Here is an 11,840-nt window from a genome sequence, read left to right on the forward strand (position 1 = left end):
CTACACAACTGAGATGACGCATCAATCATCGCCCCCTACTGACAGGCTCTTGTCCACATGCAGGCCGGTGCAGGGCCACCACCTTGTGCCACACAGGGGCAGCTGCTACTTGGGGATGCTCTTCGAGTGTTTCAGACGAGGTACGACACAAAACTCCAAGATGCTGAGGCGGTTCAAAACACAACACGATTCAAAGATGTTTCATTTTAAATCTTCAAAACGGAGCACGGGGCGCTGGCGTGAATGCGTCCTTCGTGTGCCGTAAATGTTGTGACTTTCCTGGCCGAAGGCCCTAAAATGCTCGGACCCTCATTGGTGCACAGCGTCTCAACAGCAGCAGCAGTGCGGTTTGCTTCAAGCGATAGGTACGAACATCCAGACGTGAACCAGCAAGGTGCATTTCTAGTCCTAGTTAGACAAAATCTACGTCAACACGTAAGACAAAACTACAATTCGTGTTGTAGAGAATGTACCTCCTCCTATACGTGTAACTTTCAAGTGGTATGCCTTGTAACGATGAATGATCCGAGCGTGCTCCCTATTTCAAAGACGATGAGTTGCTGCAGAGGCCGACGCTTCGTGAAACACAAAAGCACCCTTTGACCTGTATCACAAGAACAACGGGTCTCACTTGAGATATCTGTACAGGTTACTTCCAAACACACACACACACTTTGTCCTAACATCACTTATTCAATGTGTGACCCTCAGACAAAATGTTACATGTACGCGCACAATCAGACAAGTATTAATTCTAAATGATTGACGGGCATATCAACAACATTGAATTACTGCAGCGAAATTGACTGCATCACGTTACATCGTATTAACAAGAAGTAATTTTACAAATACGCACCGTCTGCTTAACAGTGTATGTACACCGTACTATTGTTGCGTCATTCAAAACGAGTAGGCCGTTGCATGCTGGCGTCTGGGTCAAAATGTAGCAAATTCTAAACATTAGCTACAAATAAAAGATCACGGCGTTTCGATGGCAACACAAGCAATCGTCATCAGGTGGGACAAGCACAGCAGCAATAAGCAGAAACTGCTGGAGTAGGCGCCTACTACTTCAGCGTCTTCTTCTTGCTGTGGTTGTCCCACCTGATGACGATTGCTTGTGTTGTGATCTAAACGCCGTGGTCTGTTATGTTTCTACCCACGTGGTGACTTTACCGAAATAACTCAAGAGTGTGGATTCCTGCAGTCACGAAAGCATGGAATAAACATTGCCTACAAACTACACAACTGGGATGACACATCAATCATCGCCCCCTACTGACAGGCTCTTGTCCACATGCAGGCCGATGCAGGGCCACCACCTTGTGCCACACAGGGGCAGCTGCTACTTGGGGATGCTCTTCGAGTGTTTCAGACGAGGTACGACACAAAACTCTGAGTTGCTGAGGCGATTAAGCAAGCACCGTGTAAATGCAATTATTATAACATAGTGAATGCTTGGGAGCTTATTGTTTCTCGCTCCTGGTTAAAGATCTACCCAACCCACAGGTCCACAAAGACTGGCCGCCCTTACTCTGCAGGTTGAACCTATCAACTGAGTGTCCAACTTCACGTTCTTGTCATTGAAGGCCTTTGACAAAGGTGCATCTATTGGAGCGACATCATCTCAAGCTTACACATCTACCGGGTCTCCACTTGACTTTGTATTGTCTCGGAGGAAGTCCACCCACACCTAAACTTCCATAAACTGCTGGGAGTTGCCTCGCTCTGCCTCACAGTCAGAATTCTCCTCCTGCTTCACGTTGTCTCCATCGATGTGAAGGTCCCATTTTGGAGTTGAATCTTCATCTTCACATTTCACCTTCACTTCTTCGCTCTTCACCATCACTTCTTCGCTCTTCACCATCACTTCTTCACATTTCACCATCACCTCTTCATATTTCACCTCGATACCTTTAAAAGTGTCCAAGCTGGGATTTTCTTCCGGTTCGTGTTTCACGAGGGATGGGCTCATTGCGGCACTTTGACTTTCACAAGCTGATTTCAGACTGCACTCCTTGTGGATCTTCTGAAGCTTCTGTGTTCTCTGGTGTACTTGAAGATTTGATGAATTTGAAAATGTCTTCCCACACACACTGCACTTGAAGGGTTTCTCTCCCGTGTGTGTTCTCTGGTGTGGTTTAAGAGCAGATGAATCTGAAAATGCTTTCCCACACACAGTGCACTTGAAGGGTTTCTCTCTCGTGTGTGTTCTCTGGTGTATTACAAGAGCAGGTGACCGTGAAAATGCTTTCCCACAAACACTGCACTTGAAGGGTTTCTCTCCCGTGTGTGTTCTCTGGTGTTCTACAAGATTAGATGAACATGCAAATGCCTTCCCACACACAGTGCACTTGAAGGGTTTCTCTCCCGTGTGTGTTCTCTGGTGTACTTGAAGATGTGGAGACTGTGCAAACGCCATCCCGCACAGAGTGCACCTGAAGGGTTTCTCTCCTGTGTGTGTTCTCTGGTGCCGTGTCAAATTTCCAGTCCGATCCGTGCTGTATGCACACCGGTCGCATTGGAGCCTTGTCATACCGAGCTGCGCTGAGTGCATTTGCTCCATCAGACCAATTCTGCAGAGGAAGCGTCAGAGGAAGCGTCAGCTGCAGACAGAAAAAAATAATATCCACACCATCTACACGTCAGTATCGATGCACAGAGGAAAGCATATATACACAGTAACACATGACTTACACGTCTATACTTATTCATATATTCATGATGTAGTAAAAACGCTTCCCAAATTCATCACAGGGCTGTTATGGCACACAATGAGAGGGCAAATGGTTATAAACATGCCTGGAAGTCCTCGTATCTTCAAAATGAATGTTCACCCAAAACTCCGAGCACACAATTTCAGCTGTCTGGCTACAAAAGGAATATTTATGAAAGCTAAATTCAGCTGACATAGCAAAGGGTGTTGAAAACAATACTATTTGTGTTAGGCAGAGGTGTGAATCCAGGCTCAGATGTCCTTAAATGCTGGGATGAACAGTTCCGACTTCAGCTGCATGTGCGTGCTGTGTCCACCTCCAGTTTCCATTCTTATAAAGAGTTCCAGAGGAAAACAAAAGTAAACTATTGTTACGCTATAACGTCCGTGTTCAACAGAGTTAATAGACGTTACTGCAAACACAAACTGTACACTGTCACTGGGTAAACAGGCGGTGGCGTGTCTAGAATCATGCCTGGCCACCTTCATCTGCTTGGCATGAATGCTTCCTCACTCCACCAAGTAATTAATTGAGGATCAACGAACATAGCCGAGGCTAACTGGAGTTTGCGTGTCTCTCTCCGTGGTGAGATGTTAACTACCTCACCTGGTATACAGGAAGTCGTGGGTTCGATCCCGACCCTGACGCCTGCTGTATATTTGGAGTTTGCGCGTATCTCCGTTTAGCGTCTTTGACCGATAGACATTGACACACGTATTCTTGTTTCTTTCAGTAAAGTTACATAGATAGAAAATAACAATAACAGATAATACAATTACATTAAATAAAGACCACTTGAGTTGCAATCAAAACGCGGGGTTTTTTTGCTTTATTTAATATATTTTTATGTTTATTATGTTATTTTTACTTTATTTTCTATCTACGTGACTTTACCGAAAGAACCAAGAATATTAATTCCTGCAGTCACCAAAGTTTTAAGTCAAAACATTCACACACGTTGACAAAGCCTCACCTTGTGTTGTTGTGGGCAGGTTGCTTCTGATAACAAGAGCGGTATAGCAGCTCAAGCGGGCTTGGCCTGCTAACAAAAGAACGAAAATAAAAACTGCGTGAATATTTACAATAAAACAAAGTTACAAAGTGGCGAGCCGGGTGAAGACAAATTAAACTTAAGCGAGATAATTAAAGTGAATGCAATCAGGCGAGGGCAGGAGGCAAGGCCCCGCGTGGCTAGGCCCCGCGTTGTAAAGTTCCAACCTGGACATCGATTCCCATGCTCGCTGCTATTCAACTGACATCCCTACGAGAGAGAGAGCGAAGCTCTACCTTGGTAAACAACAACAACCACCACAACCACCACCACCACAACCACAATCGCAATGAGAATTTCTCACCTTGGATTTCAGTGCAGGAAGCGATAGCTTCCTGTTACCTCATGACGTCACGCAACTGCAGGTGCCATGACGTCACATCCGGGGTACGAGGCACGCTCCTCCCACAATGAGCCGCTCCGTATCTGAATAAATTAGAGAATAAATAAATTATGTTAATGTCACTCGTCCCATTTGTCGTGGGCAATGAACTCGTCGCAATAAACTCGCGACGGCTTTAACGAACACATTATGTTAATGAGTTGCCGTCACTGGGTGTAGCTTTGCCCAAATAAGCATTGGCACTGGAACGCAATCGGCAGTGACCCAAGCGGAGGCGACGTCACGCTCAAGAGCGCGGTGGAATACCTTGGTGACATGACGTCACTAGCGAGGTACACCTCCCCCTGGCGTTTCACGCCGATGAAGCAATGCTGAGTGGTGACGTCACAGAGTTGGAGTTTAAGTTGATTTAGATTCATTTTCATTGCTCCCTCCCTTGGGTGTGTGGGCTCAGCTACAACAACGTGGACATTATTGTGTATACACCGTGTGTGTGTGTACACTGTGTGTGTACACTGTGTGTATGTGTGTACACTGTGTGTGTACAGTGTGTGTGTGTGTACACTGTGTGTGTGTACACTGTGTGTATGTTATGTGTGTGTGCACTGTGTGTGTGTACACTGTGTGTGTGTGGACAGTGTGTGTGTACACTGTGTGTGTGTGGACAGTGTGTGTGTACACTGTGTGTGTGTACACTGTGTGTGTGTGCACTGTGTGTACACTGTGTGTGTACATTGTGTGTACACTGTGTGTACACTGTGTGTGTGTACACTGTGTGTGTGTATATACTGTGTGCACACTGTGTGTATATACTGTGTGTGTGTGCAATGTGTGTGTGTACACTGTGTGTGTATACAATGTGTGTGTACGCAATGTGTCTGTGTGTACACTGTGTGTGTACGCAATGTGTCTGTGTGTACACTGTGTGTGTGTACACTGTGTGTGTACACTGTGTGTGCACAGTGTGTACACTGTGTGTGTGTACACTGTGTGTGTACACAATGTGTGTGTACATAATGTGTGTACACAATGTGTGTGTACACTGTTTGTGTGTGTACACTGTGTGTGTACACTCTGTGTGTGTACACTGTGTGTTTACACTGTGTGTGTTTACTCTGTGTGTGTTTACACTGTGTGTGTGTACACTCTGTGTGTTTACACTGTGTGTACAGTGTGTGTGTACACTGTGTGTGTGTACAGTGTGTGTGTGTACACTGTGTCTGTGTACACTGTTGTATATATAGGTGTTATGAAAATTGATGAAAATAATGAAAATTAAATGAAATTTGAAATTTCCATAATTTATCTGTATTTATGTTATTTGGTGTAATTATGTGCATAAATTATGCTGATTCGAGAGATACTCGTATTAATTTATGCGAGTGGGCGTGGTTATGATAATGTAGGTAGTTATATATTATCGGGTCGAGCCTCGGTGACTAGGATTGTGTTATGAATTGGAATGACGCAATTAATCGTATGCAGTGACACAGGCGTTGTGAGCGTGAATGAGAGAGTCGATTCAACTCTGCTCTTTAATTCCGTATTATCGATAAGGATACGATTACTCTTGATTGAACATTATGAATTATGTGTGTTATGGATTGTGTTGTGATAGTGTGCTTATGATAGGTCCCCAGGATTCAGATCTCATACGCAGAACAATATTATGCAGAATTTCAGGAAGAATCACACACAAACCTGCTTTAATCAATTTTATTTTCTAGCTAACTTTAATTTTTGGATAATATGAAAACTCAATCTCGGGATTTTGGAATTTCAACACAGCGTTAACATGATACCATCACGATTGCGTTGTTTCACCTCGATAGCTGCACCTGTGGTTAATTCCCGACGTGTAACGCAATCGATCGGTTGTTGAGAGAGAGATTAAAAACATGCGAACTATTCTATCAAACCTTAACTTTATAATATGCAAACTCGTATACTTGAATTGTTACACAACACGGCACTCGGTCTTTGATTCGTATCCAATCCTTAACACATTCTGATATGCGAAGTTATTATGGTTGAAATCTTCAGCACAGTACCACGTCGATGTTCGTTCATTGATTCATAACGATTATGAATTAAAAGCGTTCGACTGAAATACTTCTAATTGCCTTATCAATACCACTCAATGGCCGCAATGTTTCGTTACTTGAATTGTCACACAACACAGCATTCGGTCATTGATCATGCGCGCCCCTTAATGCAATTATTGTCACGTTGTTAACAATAGGATGACTGATTATTATGCAACGCTACTCGTTGAAAGGGCACTCCAACCAGTATTATTCTTGAAGGCACAAATATAGACATTTTTTTCTTCTAGATTTGAAGCTTTCGTGACTGCAAGGATTCATACTCTTTGGTTTTGTTCGGTAAAGTCACGTAGGTGAAAAATAAAGAAAAATAAATGAGAAAGTCGACAGGTGGTTTGGAGGTGTAATGCTGCGTCAAATGACTGAGCCCAGCACCGCCGATCCTGGATTCAAACCCAGGCGAGCGTGCAAAATTAAACCATATTCTCAAGTGTAGCCAAGTTGAAGATCTTAGCCAAATCACCAACAAGAGCTCAAACAAAGTCTTGTAAAACATTTATTTCTGCATTTACATATATGGTAGTTTACCTTTGAGCGATCAAAATACATTGCTGAATTATTGAAATGTGAAGAACTGTTTAACACGTCGGCTTTCGCGACCAATATCATCCTTATTCTTGGTTTTATTGTTTCGCTTCTACGTGGTGGTGACTTCACCGAAAGAGCCAAGAATATGAATCCCTGCAGTCACGAAAGCTTTAAATCAAAATATCATCCTCGTAGGTTTTATTGGGTTAGATTGCGTGAACACGTAACTGTGTCATGAAACCTGCCACCATCCGACACAGCCAATTTGTAAGGTTCGTCACAAACAGAACATGCCAAGTCGTACTCAGATGTTGTGGCTTCGCTCCCCAACACACCGGCGTGAGTTGTACTAGTGACGAATTGGCGTCTTCTGTTTAAGTGAAAAACCTTACTAGTTGGCTGCGCCGGGTGGTGGCAGATTTAACGACAACATTTATATATAACCCCCCAAAATAACCCCCTGTGTCATGGTGAAAAACTGTCTATTGGGTAAGAATGGCTCTTTCAAGCAACTTCAGAAGCAGCTGTGCAAGTGTAGTGGCCTTATTGACGACGGAGACTTATTCTTCGGAGGCAACACGTATTTATTACAGACACTTCACTCTACAGTGGCTAATCTGATACTTGAAGAGGTAACGGCCTCTTCACCCGTACTATACAGAGGGAGCGTTCCCCGAGCCTTAGCCCACGCCAGCTCCCTGGTTCCCTCTATCCTGGTCCTCTCTCAGGAGGCTGTCTGACCTGGCCCAGCTTCGGCGCAGGTCCCGATCACCAGCCACACGAGTTCGGCCCTCGGAAGGACATCGGCCCTCGTGGCTCTGGGGTCACACCCTGGCTTGCTGTGCCCGGCCCTCAGAAGGGCAGTGGGCCAAAGGAGTTCCAGGGTCTGGCTAGTCGATCTTCGTTCTTCACTGGCTCTTCATCTTGCTTGAGTCGAACTAAACCTCAGCTCCCCGGGTCCCACCTTTTATACTGTCCCTCACTGAGGGGCGGGGCTGGGAGTGATCACAGCGTCCCCCAGTCCCCCAGGGTGGTGGCCGTAGCGGACGTGTTTGTGGCCACCGTTACACAACCGCGTGTCACCCTCCCGTAACACCTCTACACGTGTTTGTGGCCACCGTTACACAACCGCGTGTCACCCTCCCGTAACGCCTCTACACGTGTTTGTGGCCACCGTTACACAACCGCGTGTCACCCTCCCATAACACCTCTACAAGTGTTTGTGTGGCCACCGTTACACAACCGCGTGTCACCCTCCCGTAACACCTCTACACGTGTTTGTGTGGCCACTGTTACACAACCGCGTGTCACCCTCCCGTAACGCCTCTACACGTGTTTGTGTGCCACCGTTACACAACCGCGTGTCACCCTCCCGTAACGCCTCTACACGTGTTTGTGTGCCACCGTTACACAACCGCGTGTCACCCTCCCGTAACACCTCTACACGTGTTTGTGGACACCATTACACAACCGCGTGTCACCCTCCCGTAACACCTCTACAAGTGTTTGTGGCCACCGTTACACAACCGCGTGTCACCCTCCCGTAACACCTCTACACGTGTTTGTGGACACCGTTACACAACCGCGTGTCACCCTCCCGTAACACCTCTACACGTGTTTGTGTGGCCACCGTTACACAACCGCGTGTCACCCTCCCGTAACACCTCTACACATACAACACTCTTCATGTGCAAGGCAAGGTGGTCTGACCCGGAGAAAGACCTGCAAAGATCACAAGCTCGCATTACAATTGTGGACTGTGGGGATGAGAATGTATTTTTCTGCCACCACCACCATAACCACAAGCTTAGTAATGTGTGAACAACAGATCAATGTTGGTGAACAGATATACATGGGTTATCTCCACTGTAATGAAGGTGAGCGGTGCTGTTCAACAAAGCTGTAAGTATATTTGTACAGCCACTATATTGCAGTCTTTTTTTGGAAAGACTGGTTCCCATTAAGTGAAAAATGGATCTCCCCTTCTCACGCATCAAATTAGAGCAGAAATGTAAATATATACACACACAGCAGATTGAGCAGTTGCTAACATTCATCATCCATATTTCATTAGAATATTTACCCAGGAAAGCACCACCGAGACTGAAGACTACGTGCATAGATCAAAATGAACGCTCTGACAGACACCACAGTGCTGCCCTGCAAGTCGGGCGTACAGAGTTTTACGATCATTGCGTGATCCGTAAACTCAAAGAGTTGCTGTGTAAGAGTGTGGCACCGTACTCCGCTGATGAAAAAAGAGCTCCATTCTCTGCTTTCACAGATACCATTAAAACATTAACCTTGTTTATATAAAGTGTTTTAGAAATGCTTGACAAGTTTCTTCACTTGCTGGGAAGACTGTTATAAAGTTCACAGACCTTCAATAATGCACACCATAAATTTCATCAATGTGGTATACTTTCATAAAACATATTTGAGCTTATTTACATTCACATTAATGAATGGCATCTCGGCTTAAATAAAATGAACGTTATGCACACTTGAAGGTCAGAAGCTGTATTCCTGTATAGTCATCTGTTTGAATGCAAAATGCAACCTATATGTTAACCTTATCCAGAAACACAAAGCAAAGTGTCACCATTGTCAAATATACATTTGACGGCTCTTATCTGAGCTCGAGGGTGGAAGTTACACATTTATTGGCAGGCACCGGTCTCTGCATAGGATGACTCTTCTATTATTTTTAGGATGTATAGCAAGGTTGGCTACGTACTGTGCGAAAGGAGTTCAACATACACACATGAGGATTACAATAATCATGAGAATAACGCGAATGATTTTTATCCAGAATAGCCTTCTTGAGTCTCGAGATATTCGTGTCGAGAATACTGCCATTGGGATGCTGTGATGACGTTGATAGGCGCCTGCAAACGTTGGAGGAGCACCCGGAGAAGATTCCTGACCTTCACGCTTCAAGGTCGCCCCTTCTTCATATTTCACCGTCACTCGTGGCCACGTAGCGAATCGTTTTTATGGATTTTGTTGTTGTTGTTGTTCTGTCTCTCACTGTTCAAATAAACGTATCATTAAAATTATAGGCTGATCATTTCTTTGTCATGGGGCTAACGTACAAAACCAGCAGGGGACCAAATACTTTTTTCCCTCACTGTAGACAACACTACCATAGACACAACACTACCATAGACTCAACACTACCATAGACTCAACACTACCATAGACTCAACACTACCACAGACTCAACACTACCATAGACTCAACACTACCACCCATAGACTCAACACTACCACCCACAGACTCAACACTACCATAGACACAACACTACCATAGACTCAACACTACCACCCATAGACTCAACACTACCACCCATAGACTCAACACTACCATAGACACAACACTACCATAGACACAACACTACCACCCATAGACTCAACACTACCATAGACTCAACACTCCCATAGACACAACACTACCATAGACACAACACTACCACCCATAGACTCAACACTACCATAGACTCAACACTACTATAGACTCAACACTACCACCCATAGACTCAACACTACTATAGACACAACACTATTATAGACTCAACACTGCACATACAATCAGCACTGCCCATAGACTCAGCACTACCCATGGACTCAACACTGCCACCCATAGACTCAACACTGCTACCCATAGACTCAGCACTACCCATGGACTCAACACTACCACCCATAGACTCAACACTGCCATAGACTCAACACTACCCACAGACTCAACACTACCACCCATAGACTCAACACTGCCATAGACTCAACACTACCCACAGACTCAACACTGTCTACACACTCAGCACTACCCATAGACTCAACACTTCCATAGACTCAACACTGCCATAGACTCAACACAGCCCATAGACTTATGGACCACAACGCCTGTGTCACCAGACTTATGGACCACAACGCCTCTGTGTCACCAGACTTATGGACCACAACGGCTCTGTGTCACCAGACTTATGGACCACAACGCCTGTGTCACCAGACTTATGGACCACAACGGCTCTGTGTCACCAGACTTATGGACCACAACGCCTGTGTCACCAGACTTATGGACCACAACGCCTCTGTGTCACCAGACTTATGGACCACAACGCCTCTGTCACCAGACTTATGGACCACAACGCCTCTGTCACCAGACTTATGGACCACAACGCCTGTGTCACCAGACTTATGGACCACAATGCCTTTGTCACCAGACTTATGGACCACAACGCCTCTGTGTCACCAGACTTATGGACCACAACGCCTCTGTGTCACCAGACTTATGGACCACAACGCCTCTACGTGTACAAATATTTTTTTTACCAATTCCACTTAACGTATAAATAAAAAAGACTGCTTACAAATATCAGCTCTATGTTTTCAAGTAAATACAGTTTGGGTAGTGAATAAATTATAGTCTAAATAAGCTACACATGACGAATTGTAGGCAATTATAGTTATAATCAAAGACATTTTTAAACAATCACGTGGTCCCTGTAGTCGCCGTTAGAGACAATCTGCTTGAAAACAGTTTATCAACATATATGAATACATTGATTCGAATAAGCAGAGTTAATTTCCTATTTATGGCATGCCAGTTATATGTCAGTTTTCGATATCAACATCACCTGACACGTGGAGCGATTTCATTGTTTCGTCTCCCCACTGGGCATCCTCTCGGGTGACCCCCTCGCCGCCCATCGGCATCACTCGCCCCCTTCGCGCCCTCCACCGTCACCCTCAACTCCACCCGCGGTGGTTTCAACAGCCTGGTTGGCCACTGGAACGGTATCCCGGACAGTGCCGGATTAAGCTCGTGCGGGTCCTGTGGCGTGTATTATAAAGGTGCCCAAAATAAAATTAAAAAACACAATTATTAAAACGCAAAGTTTACACATCTACCGGGTCTCCACTTGACTTTGTATTGTCTCGGAGGAAGTCCACCCACACCTCCACTTCCACAAACTGCTGGGAGTTGCCTCGCTCTGCCTCACAATCAGAATTCTCCTCCTGCTTCACGTTGCCTCCATCGATGTGAAGGTCCCATTTTGGAGTTGAATCTTCAGCTTCACATTTCACCTTCACTTC

Source organism: Petromyzon marinus, unplaced genomic scaffold (genome assembly GCF_048934315.1).
Source record: "Petromyzon marinus isolate PM22_M1 ecotype Great Lakes invasive population unplaced genomic scaffold, UKy_Petmar_22M1.pri1.0 PM_G_Scaffold_142, whole genome shotgun sequence".
Lineage (NCBI taxonomy): Eukaryota > Metazoa > Chordata > Hyperoartia > Petromyzontiformes > Petromyzontidae > Petromyzon > Petromyzon marinus.